The 11,526-nt window shown below is 42.5% G+C and overlaps 1 long non-coding RNA gene across 2 annotated transcripts in view; it reads left to right on the top strand.

The window, feature by feature from the left end:
• Positions 1-1,796: 1,796 nt before the first annotated feature.
• Positions 1,797-11,526, top strand: part of LOC131401760 (uncharacterized) — a 79,817-nt gene continuing 70,087 nt past the window's right edge. The window contains exons 1-2 of one of the 2 annotated variants that reach the window (XR_009217941.1): positions 1,797-2,162; positions 2,489-2,750. This is a non-coding gene — a long non-coding RNA (uncharacterized LOC131401760). Of the gene's footprint in view, positions 2,163-2,273; positions 2,331-2,488; positions 2,751-11,526 lie in introns of those variants that run through there. The other variant, XR_009217940.1, reaches the window with a different exon arrangement.

The raw sequence follows: 11,526 nt of genomic DNA, 5'->3' as shown, positions 1-11,526 counted from the left end.
CCATGTTCTTACTTCCCCACGCTTGAGAAGGGTGGGGCATCCACTGGGGTGGACATCATCTGCACCTTCCACTCTGACCCACGCAGGTCCGGGGCTGGACAGAGTGACTCTACTGGGAGTTGAGCCATGAGACCCAGGGCTTCTACCACCTGAGTTCCTTCACCCTGGACGGGGACAGCCTCTACGTCAGTGGTGAGGGGCTGTGCTACAGCCATGCTGTCTCTCCCAGTCGGAGTTCTGTGTTGCCTCCTTTGCTCTAAAGTGAGCTGTGATCCATCTTTCTATCCTCCCGGTCTGGGTTCAGTCTTGTCATCACTGTGTGATCACTGGGTCCAGCCACCTTCCATCTCGTTGCCTCCCCCCTGAACACCCCTCCCCTCTAATTTCCCCTCTGCTTTTCCCACAAAGGTCCCTACATCTTCCCTCTCCTTAATCCTTTATGATCACCCCAACACTTGCTCAGCTCCTCTCGCCTTCTCTCCACAGGTTACACCTATGGAGCCGTGGCCCCGACTACAAACAGTGAGTATTCCTGGCCCTGATTTCCTGGGTCCCGTCCACATTTGGGATTGAGGAGCACATGTTCTCCTACACCTGATGTCCGTGGTGAGGGAAGGACCTGGAAGGGCCGTAATTCATCCCTTCTCTCCCTCCCAGGTTCTGGTGGAGAGTCCCAGCCCAGGGTGAGAAAGCCTTAGACAGAGACATGTTTTCCACCACATTCTGACCCCATGTGATTTTCACTTTAATTCTGCTTAAGCGTCACCCTTGGTCCTCCTTCTCCACGTATCCCATCCATCTGTCCAGTTTTCTGCCCATCCATCTGTCTCTCTTCCGAGTTCAGTCTCTCTTGTTCACCTATCTCTCTCTCTTGGGCTCCACTCATCCACAGGCTTGCTCATCTCTCCACTCACACAGTCACCCGTCCCCTCACTCTCATTTATGCTTCATCTGTGAATGTTGGTCCTGGGATAGCCACTGCTGGAGCCAGGGTGAGCCTGGGGGCTCCTCCCACTCTATCACTCCCTGAAGACAGCCATCGCCAAAGATCCCGAGTCAGCCACCACGTCCATGCATACTTGATCATCACCTGTGCCACCAGAAGCCACCACAGGTGTCTGGGGGCCCCTTTTCCTTCCCAAGAGAAGCTCTCTGGCCCCACTCCTCCACCAGCCAGTTGTGATCCAGTAGCTGGGAAACCAGGGTGTGAAATTCTGGTTTTAGGGCAATCATTCTGATCACAAAGATTATAGCAATGATTTAGTCTAAGGCCAGCCCTCAGAGAGACCCTAGTCTTGTGAAATTAACACACCATTATAATACAATGTGGGATGTTTTGGGGAGAGGCACCTGGCATAATTTGGAGGGGAAGAGCTTGCTAGATAAAGTTTCACCAGAATTGACTCTTTAAGAATGTGTAGGAGGGACCCTGGCAAATAGAGGATGGAGGGTTTTCCTGGCAGAGTGGATTCCATGAGCAAATGCTCCAGACAGAAACAACGTGGCGTAAGGGGAGAATTGAAACGAATTTGGGTTGCGTGAAGCATGAACTTTAACCCGCAGTAGATGGATAAAATGAGACTGAAAGGTCAGCAGGAGCCAGATTGAGTAGAGTCTTGAGTCCCAGGTCAGGAAGGTTGAACTAAACACTGAAGGCCATAGGGAGCCATGGGTGGTACTAGAGCAGTGGTGGCCTTAGTGAGGTATTCATTTCAGAAAGATTCTTCTAGTGGTCCATGTAGAACATGCTTTAGATAGAGCATCCAGTGAGCCTGCTGAGGTTTTGGTCAGGGTGAAGGTAGTTAAGGCCTGAGCTCGGACAGGGATGGAGTGTATGTGAGGGCCAGTGTGCAACTGGAAATGGTGTTACTGGGAGGAAGGAGGAGCTGAGCAGATATGCTGGTTCTGACTTGGGTGACCACATGGGTGGGTGCTGGTGCCACTGGGACAGAAGACGACAGATCTTAATGAGTGCAGGACTCTGGTCTGGTATCAGGCTAGCTCTCAGTGATGGCCATGACTTTCCCTCTCATATTGCAGCTTTGCGGCACAACCTGAAGACCCTCACAGTCAACGTCACCATCTCCACCCTCTGGTATTCATCAGACAGGAGCAACAGCTCAGCCACGTTCAACTCCACTGAGAGGGTCCTGCAGAGCCTGGTGAGGCCCTGGTCCCAGCAGCTCCTGGTGGGTTAAATCCCACCCAGCCCCTCCCCCAACCCCTGTCCCTCCTGCTCATCCTCCTCCTCCATCCTCCCCAGCTGGATCTTTGTTCAAGAAGAGCAACCTGGGCCCATTCTACTCGAGTTGCAGACTGGTCTCCCTCAGGTGAGACCCTCCCCTCAGCATTTGCCCCTTATGACCAATTGTGTGACCACCCCTCCTTGTCTCCCCACTGTCCTCCCATTTCCTCCTTCCAGTTCTGGCCCACACCCCCAGAGGTTTCAGGACCTCTCCCTAGAGTCCCCACATCCCTCTCTCACCAGGCCTGAGAAGGATGGGGCACCCACCATTGTGACGCTGTCTGCACCCACCACACTGATCCCGTGGGCCACCATGCCTTTGTGCTGGGAGCGGAGAGCCTCCACCTGTCTGCTCTTCCTCTCGGTGGCTCCAGGCTCTGCAGCCCAGAGTTTATCCATCCAGAGAGAGCACCAGCTACATTTCTGCATCATCATCGGGAACCTCAGCAACCTGGAGCCCACATCCTCGGAGTACACCGTCCTGCTGAGAGACACCCAGGACCAGGTGGGGTCGCCCCTCTCCCGTCTCTCCTTGCCCTGAGGGCAGTGTCATTCCTCCGCCTGACTTACATCTGTTACGTGATTGTTTCAAACCTTCATTTTCCCTGCGTGTCTGGGTTCTCTCAGTGTCCAGAGGTGATGTCCTAGCTGCCTTGCCCATTTCTCACGTGGGTAAACTGAAGCTCAGAAATGGGAGTATTGTGCCTAAGGTCACACAGTGAGTTAGGGGCAGAGCCAGGATTTGAAGTCAGGTCTCCCTTGCCCCAAGTTCTGTGATCTTTCACTGGCTCCAGTGGCGCCCTGCATCCCCAGGAGAACTCCATCTCACCCACTCTGCCTCGCGTTTGTTCTAGGTCACCAAGCTCTACAGAGGCAGCCAGCTGTGAGACATATTCCACTCCTGCCTGGTCACCGACTTCATGTAGTTTGAGGAGATTGGAAGCATTGGCTGAGCTAGTGGCTGATGACTCTGAGCTCAAGTGACACATCCTTGATCTGGAAGTTACTGACATGGTGCCCATTCTGCCCCACATCCTTGTCAGCTAATCCTACCATCTCCTTCCATAGGTTTTCAGGAGATGAGAAAAGCATTAACATTTGAGGCCACCAACCTCCAGCATCCTCCTCCTTCTCCTCTTCTGGAGACTTTCAACAAATATCAGCAGTCTAACTGTGCTCTCCAGTAGTGGAGCCATTAAGCACATGGGGCAATTTAAAATATTTATACACCTATTGAGATATGGTTCACATATTGTGTGTGGGGAGGAGTGTATTTTTAAGGTTTTTCTATATACAGTATCTTCTCATCTGCAAAATAAATAGTTTTACCTCTTCCCTTCCAATCTGGGATACTTTTATTCCTTTTTCTTGCCTAATTGCCCTCATTAGAACCTTTTGTACCTGTGATTAACATACGAGATAAGGGAAGACATCATTGTCTTGTCCCTGGTCTTAGGGGGAAATTTTCAGTCTTTCACCATCGAATATGGTGTTAGCCGTGGGTTTTTCATCGATGCTGTTTATAGGTTGAGAAAGTTATTTTATATTCCTAATTTGTTGAGTGTTTTCTTTTTTAGACATGAAGGGCGTTGTATTTTGTCAAATTGTTTTCTGTATATGTGGTTGAGATTGCGTGGTATTGGCCCTTATTCTATTAATATGGTGTATTACATAATCAAGTTTTCAGATATTAAGCCAACCCTTCAACTAGAGGTGAGAGATTAAGATGTTCTCAAGTCTTTCCTGGGCGTGCCATAGCCCTGAGCCCTTGTGGCCTTCTAGATGCCCTCAAATACACTGCAGCTTTTCAAAGGCCCCTGTGGACATCACATTCCCCCAATTTTTCTTCTAAGTTTTTGGCTCACCTCTTGCCTGCCTCAGCTGGTATCACGCCCTCAGGCAACTACAGTAGAAATCAATTATCTCTGATTGTTTTTAGCAAGTGCCCTGGGGTTGGCCTTTCCTCCATGGGCAAGCTCTGAGTCAAGTAACGACAAGCCCTGAACATGGGGCTTTATCGGGGAGCTGCCAGGCAGGTCAGCTAGTGAGAGTTCGGTGGGGATGGGTCTTTTGAGAGCTCCAAACCCATTATGGCTGCTGGGCTGCTGGATGTCTCAGCCACTATAGTTCTGAGAATGATCGTTTTCAAAGTTATGGAGGATATTGTGAGAGCAGGATGGGAATAGTGCAAGTTATAGTGCCACAAAGTTGGCTCCCTTTATCAAGAGTCCACCATGTTTCTTCACTAAACCCTCCTCAGATTCTTACAAGCCGTTGATTAATTTCTAGATTTCTGAAAAGTTGATTTTGACCATTTTTACCAGTGTTCTCATTGTTGTCATGCATTTGCAGAAGTCCTTACTCCAAAGTTTCAAAAATGTTCTCCCTGTGGTTATTTATTTATAAATTAATTACTTTAAATGAAATTATATGAGAAATTCAGTTCCTCACTCACACACAGTAGCCACATTTTAAGTGCTTGATAACAACATGGGGCTAATAATGAGTGTATTTGGTAGTGCAGACAAATGTTTACATTATTGCAGAAAGTTCTCTTGGACAGAACCCTGAAGCAGGGAATCTAGAATCAGGGTAGAATTCCAGACACCCTTGTTGATCACTTGTGCCCCTCCAGGTCTGTCCCCCACAGTAACCACATTGGAGCAGACTCCCTGTGTGCCTTGCCACCTCGGTCCAGAGACTGGACAGAGTTGCCATCTATGAGGAAATCCTGCGGGTGATCTAGAATATGACACAGCTGCAGAACTTGACCCTGGATAGGAAGAGTGTCCTTGGGGATGATAAGGCTCCCTGGTCATTGAGAAAGAAAGTGAGGCCTTTCCGGGGACTCTTGATGCCTGGGGCTTAGAGAGCATTGAACTTTCTCAAGCTGGCAGGAGGTGGCTTAGTCCCCTAGTCTTTACCCACCATTGAGAGAGAGAAAAGGAAACCAGTGTAATATAGGAGGCCCTCAACCTTCTCCTAGACAGCTCTGTGACTTAAAGATAGTCACCTCCCCTCTCTGGACTTTTGTTTCCTTATCTCTGCACTGACAGCAACTTGGCCAGATCGTCAGTGATGGCCTCCAGCTGTGTGTGAAGCAGACTTACAGGTTTGTGGGTGGATGTAGTTTCTGATCCACAGGCTATAGTTTGCCAAGTCCTGCTGTAGATGAGCACCAATGGGCTAGAACTTTCTGCAGTGATGCAATGTTCTATATCTGTGCTGTCCAGTGCACAGCCGCATGTGGCTGTTGAGTACTCGAAGAATGGTGTTGGGACTGGTTTTTATTGTTACTGATTTTTAATGTTACTGAGGTACTAGAATTTTTATTTTATTTAACTAAAATTAATTTTAATTCAAAAAGAGACTTGTTGCTGCTCCATATCAGACAGCAAACCTCTAAGAGGTTGTCTGGGTAGAGGTATAAGTTGGGGGACCTGCACCTCTGCCCCCATGCCCACTGGGTGTTTTGTGTCCTCCTCTTAGAGTTTATGTTGTAGCGGGCAATAACAAGAATAGAGAATTGAATCTTATCAATTATTTGATGTGAACACACTCATGCTTGCAGGCGGAAATCAGAGAAGAGTTCCTGCAGGAAATTACATTGTAGGTTAATCCTAGAAAATGAATATTAAGCAAATAGAAATGGAGAAGGGGATGATGTGTTTCTAGGCACGGAAGAACACTTTTGAGTTGGATTTTACAAATTTAGAGAGATCCCGTAGGCTTGCCACCTGTGATGATCCATTCTGCCGCCAGCTGTCATAAGAAAGTTCAGCCCAAATTCAGTCCTCTGTGCCCAGAGGTATGAATTTGGTTTAATTTATTACACTTTTGTTCTGTGATAATGGTCTTGTATTTTGTAGCAAAGTGTGCTCACTTTTTAGAGATGGAAGCTAAAATGGGGTGAAACATCATGATGTCTACTTGACTTTAATATTTCATTGAAAACATGGGATGCATCAAGGTTGGAAAGTGTTAATAATTTATACATTGATGCAATATTGTTTTAATTAGATGGAATATACATTGTTAAATTTAGATGATGGGTGTTTATGAGACTGCTCCCTTTATTTTTCTGTGTCTAAAAAGTTTTGTTAAAAAGAGTGAAACACACTCACATGCATTCTCCATTTCATTCAATTCCAGAATATTCTCCCAACAGAGATGATGCCTTGACTGAGAAGCCAGGTAAACCTGCAGGAAACCTCAGCCCATGGTAGGGCTGAGTAGTATTCCATTGTATATAATACATACCACATTTTCTTTATCTGTTCGTCTGTAGCAGGGCACTTGGATTGCTTCCACTGCTTGCCTATTGTGAATAATGCCGCAGTGAACACAGGGGTGCATAAATCTCTTTCAATTGTTGATTTCAGTTTCTTTGGATAAATACCCAGTAGTGGCATAGCTGGAATGTATGGTATTTCTATTTTTAATTTTTTGAGAAATCTCCATACTGTTTTCCCTGGTGGCTGCAGCAGTTTGCATTCCCACCAGCAGTGTGTGAGGGTGACCTTTTCTCATTATCCTATCCAACATTTGTTATTTTTTGTCTTGGGATTTATAGCCATTCTGACAGGTGTAAGGTGATCTCTAATTGTAGTTTTGATTTGAATATCCCTAATAATTAGTGATGATATACATCTTTTCATGTGTCTGTTGGCCTTATGTATATCTTCTTTGGAAAAATGTCTGTTCATATTCTCTGCCCATTTTTAGATTGGATTATCTGTTTTTTTGTTGTTGGGTTGTATGAGTTTTTTATATATTTTTGAGATTAACCCCTTGTCAGATATATGATTTGCAAATATTTTCTCCCAGTTAGTGGGTTGTTTTTTCGTTTTTTTTTTTTTTTTGTGAGGAAGATCAGCCATGAGCTAACATCTGTGCTAATCCTCCTCTTATTTTCTGAGGAAGACTGGCTCTGAGCTAACATCTATTGCCAATCCTTCTCTTTTATTTTCCCCCCCAAAGTCCCAGTTGATAGTTGTATGTCATAGTTGTACATCCTTCTAGTTGCTGTATGTGGGATGCGACCTCAGCATGGCCGAACAAGTGGTGCGTCTGTGCGCGTCTCGGATCCGAACCTGGGCAGCCAGTAGCAGTTCGCGTGCACTTAACTACTAAGCCACGGGACCGGCACTGGCTTTTTGTTTTGTTCATTGTTTCCTTTACCTTGCAGAAGGCTTTTAGTCCCATTTGTATATTTTTTCTTTTCTTTCTCTTGCCTGAGTAGACATGGTATTGTAAAATATGCTACTAAGACCGATGTCAAAAACTGTACTGTGTATATATTCTTCTAGGAGTTTTATGGTTTCAAGTGTTACAGTCAAGTCTTTTATCCATTTCAAGTTAATTTTTGTGTATGGCGGAAGATAATGATCTACTTTCATTCTTTTGCATGTGGCTGTCCAGTTTTCCCAACAGCATTTATTGAAGAGACATTCCTTTCTCCATTGTATGATCTTGACTCCTTTGTCAGAGATTAACTGAGCACAGATGTGTGGTTTTCTGTCTGGGCTTTCAGTTCTGTTCCATTGATTTATGAGTCTGCTTTTGTGCCAACACCATACCATTTTGATTACTATGGCTATGTAATATATTTTCAAGTTAGGATTGTGATGCCTCCAGCTTTTTTCTTTCTTCTCAGGATTGCTTTGCCTGTTCAAGGTCTTTTGTTATTCCGTATACATTTTAGGATTCTGTTTTCTATTTCTATGAAGAATGTCATTGGGATTCTGATTGGGATTGCATTGAATCTGTAGATTACTTTAGGTAATATGGACATTTTAACTGTCTTTATTCTTCCAATCCATGTGCATGGAATATCTTCCCATTACTTCAGGTCATCACTGATTTCTTGCAATAATGTCTTATAGTTTTCATTGTATAGGTCTTTAAACTCTTTGGTTAAATTTATCCCTAGACACTTTTTTTCTTTTTGTTGCAATTGTAAGTGGGATTGTATTCTTGAGTTCTCTTTCTGTTAGGTCATTATTAGAGTATAGAAATGCAACTGATATTTGTAAGTTGATTTTGTACACTGCAACTTTGCTGTAGTTGTTGATTATTTCTAATAGTTTTCTGATGGATTCTTTAGGGTTTTCTATATTTACAATCATGTCATCTGCAAACAGCAAGAGTTTCATTTCTTCCTTTCCAATTTGGATTCCTTTTATTTCTTTTTCCAGCCTCATTGCTCTGGCCAAAACCTCCAGTACTATGTTAAATGGGAGTGGCGAGAGTGGGCACCTTTGTCTTCTTCCTGTTCTCAGAGGAATGGCTTTAAGTTTTTCACCATTAAGTATGATGTTGGCTGTGGGTTTGAGATATATGGCCTTTATACTGTTGAGGTACGTTCCTTCTATACCCATTTTATTGAGAGTTTTTATCATAAATGGATGTTGGATCTTGTCAAATCCTTTCTCTGCATCTGTGGAGAGGTTCATATGATTTTTATTCCTCATTTTGTTAATGTGGTGTATCACATTGATTGATTTGCCGATGTTGAACCATCCCTGTATCCCTGGTATAAATTCCACTTGATCATGGTATATGATCCTTTTAATATATTGCTGTGTTCGATTTGTTGATATTTAGCTGAGTATTTTTGCTTCTGTGTTCATCAGCGATATCGGCCTGTAATATTTCTTCTTTGTGCTATCCTTGCCTGCTTTTGCTGTCATGGTGATGTTGGCCTCATAGAATGAATTAGGAAGTGTTCCATCTTCTTCAACTGTTTGGAATAGTTTGAGAAACATAGGTATTAAATCTTGTTTGAATATATGGTAGAATTCTCCAGAGAAGACATCTGGTCCTGGACTTTTGTTATTTGGGAGGTTTTTGATGAGAATTTCGTTCCCTTTACTTGTGATTGATCTGTTCATTTTCAGTATTTCTTCTTGATTCGGTTTGGGAGTTTGTGTGAATCTAAGAATTTATCTATTTCTTTTAGGTTATTCAATTTGGTGGTATGTAAGTTGTTCAGTGTATTTTATTATTGTCCTTTCGTTTTCTGTGGTATCTGTTGTAATTTCTCATCTTTCATTTCTAATTTTATGTCTTTGAGCCTTCTCTCTTTTTTCCTTAGTGAGTCTGGCTAAGGGTCTGTCAGTTTTGTTTCAGTCTTCTCAAAGAACCAGCTCTTTGTTTCATTGATCCTTTCTACAGTATTTTTCAGTCTCTATTTCATTTAATTCTGCTCTAATTTTTATTATTTCCCTCATTCTGCTGACTTGGGGCTTCATTTATTCTTCATTTTCTGGTTCTATTAGGTGTAGTTTAAGGTTACTTATTTGGTATTTTTCTTTTTTGTTGAGCTGTGCTTGTATTGCTATGAATTTCCTTTTTAGAACTGCTTTTGGCGCATCCCATAAGAGTTGTTTTGTTGTCTTTTCATTTTCGTTTTTCTTCAGGTATTTTTTTATTTCTCCTTTGATTTGTTCATTGATCCAATGGTTCTTCAGTCATGTGTTCTTTAGTTTCCACATATTTGTGACTTCCCCGTCTTTTTTCTTGTAGTTGATTTCAAGTGTCATAGCATTGTGGTCAGAAAAGAAGCTTGTTATGATTTTAATCTTAAATTTATTCAGGCTTGCCTTGTTTCACAACATATGGTCTATCGTTGAGAATGTTCCATGTACACTTAAGAAGAATGTGTATTTTGCTGTTTTGGGAGGGTATGCTCTATGTATATCGATTAAGTTCATCTGATCATATGTTTCATTTAATTCCACTATTGACTTTTTGCCTTTCTCTGCATGATCTATCCATGGATGTATGTGGGATGTTCAGTTCCCCTGCTATTATTGTGTTGCTGTTAATTTCTCCCTGTGGGTCTATTAATAGTTGCTTTATATTCTTTTGTGCTGCTGTGTTAGGTGCATACATCTTTATAAATGTTATGTCCTCTTGGTGGAAAGTCCCCTTTATCATTATATACCGCCCCTCTTTGTCTCTCGTAGTCTTTTTTTTTCTTGAAGTCTGCTTTTTCTGATATAAGTATGGCAACACCTACTTTCTTTTATTTGCCATTTGCTTGGAGTATTGTCTCCCATCCCTTCATTCTGAGCCTGTTTGTTTTTAGAGCTGAGATGTGTTTCCTGGAGGCAGCGTATTGTTGGGTCTTGTTTTCTAATCCACCTCACCTCTCTGTGTCTGTTGATTGGAGAATTCAATCGATTTACATTTAAAGTGATTATTGATACATGAGGGCTTAATCCCACCTAATCTATATTTCCATTGTTTCTCTTCCTTTGTGTTTCTAACTACCATTTCATTTTGGGGGTTTTCTGTGGAGGGTTTCTCTTTTTTTATGATCTATGCCTGTGTTCTGACTTTTTCTTTGCTGGTTACTGTAAGGTTTGTATGAAGATCTCATAGATGAGATAGTACATCTTCTGATAGCCTCTTATCTCCATTAGTCTAAGCAGGTTCCATCTCTTTCCTCTTCTCCTTCTGAGTTATTGTTGTCACAAGTTATTCATTTTTGTGTTGTACGTTTGTGACTAAGTTGAAGTGTTTATAGTTACTTTTGAAGCTTTCCTTCCCTTCTTATTTTAAGTTATAATTAAGTATTTGTTACCCTGTTGTGAAACAAAGCTGTAGCTTTCTGATTTTGTCTGTCTATTTATCTTTTTGCTCAAAACTTTGTAGACATTTGCCATCTTTTTATTTCTGGTATGAGGACGTTCGTGATCATTGCTTGTATGGGAGATCTAGTGGCGATGAACTCCCTCAGACTTTGTTTATCTGGGAAAACTTTTATTTCTCCATTGTATCATAAGCATCATTTCACTGGATAGCGTATTCTTGGCTGAAAGTTTTTGCCTTTCTGTATTTGTAATATATCATTCCATTCTTTCCTTGCTTTTAAAGTTTCTGCCAAGAAATATGCTGAAAGCCTGATAGGGCTTCCTTTGTAGGTTATTTTCTTCTGTCTTGCTTCCCTTAATATTTTTTTTTGTCATTGGCTTTTACCAATTTTACTATTATATGCCTTGGAGAAGCTCTTTTAGCATTGATGTTATTAGGCTTTCTCTTGGCTTCATGTACTTGTAGGTCCGGTTCTTCCCCAGGTTTGGGAAGTTCTCAACTATTATTTCTTTTAACAATCTCTCTGCTCCTCTCTCCCTCTTTTCTCCCTCTGAAATACATATAATTCTTATGTTGCTTTTATAATTGAGTTGTATATTTCTACAAGAATTCATTCCTTTTTTAAAAATCAGAGTTCTCTTTCCTCGTCCACTGGAAGAATTTCTATTTTTCGATCCTCT

Source organism: Diceros bicornis (assembly GCF_020826845.1).
Source record: "Diceros bicornis minor isolate mBicDic1 chromosome 13 unlocalized genomic scaffold, mDicBic1.mat.cur SUPER_13_unloc_1, whole genome shotgun sequence".
NCBI classification, from domain to species: Eukaryota; Metazoa; Chordata; class Mammalia; order Perissodactyla; family Rhinocerotidae; genus Diceros; species Diceros bicornis.
The sequence above is the reverse complement of the archived record's forward strand: the minus strand, read 5'-3'. Positions and strand labels throughout refer to the sequence as shown.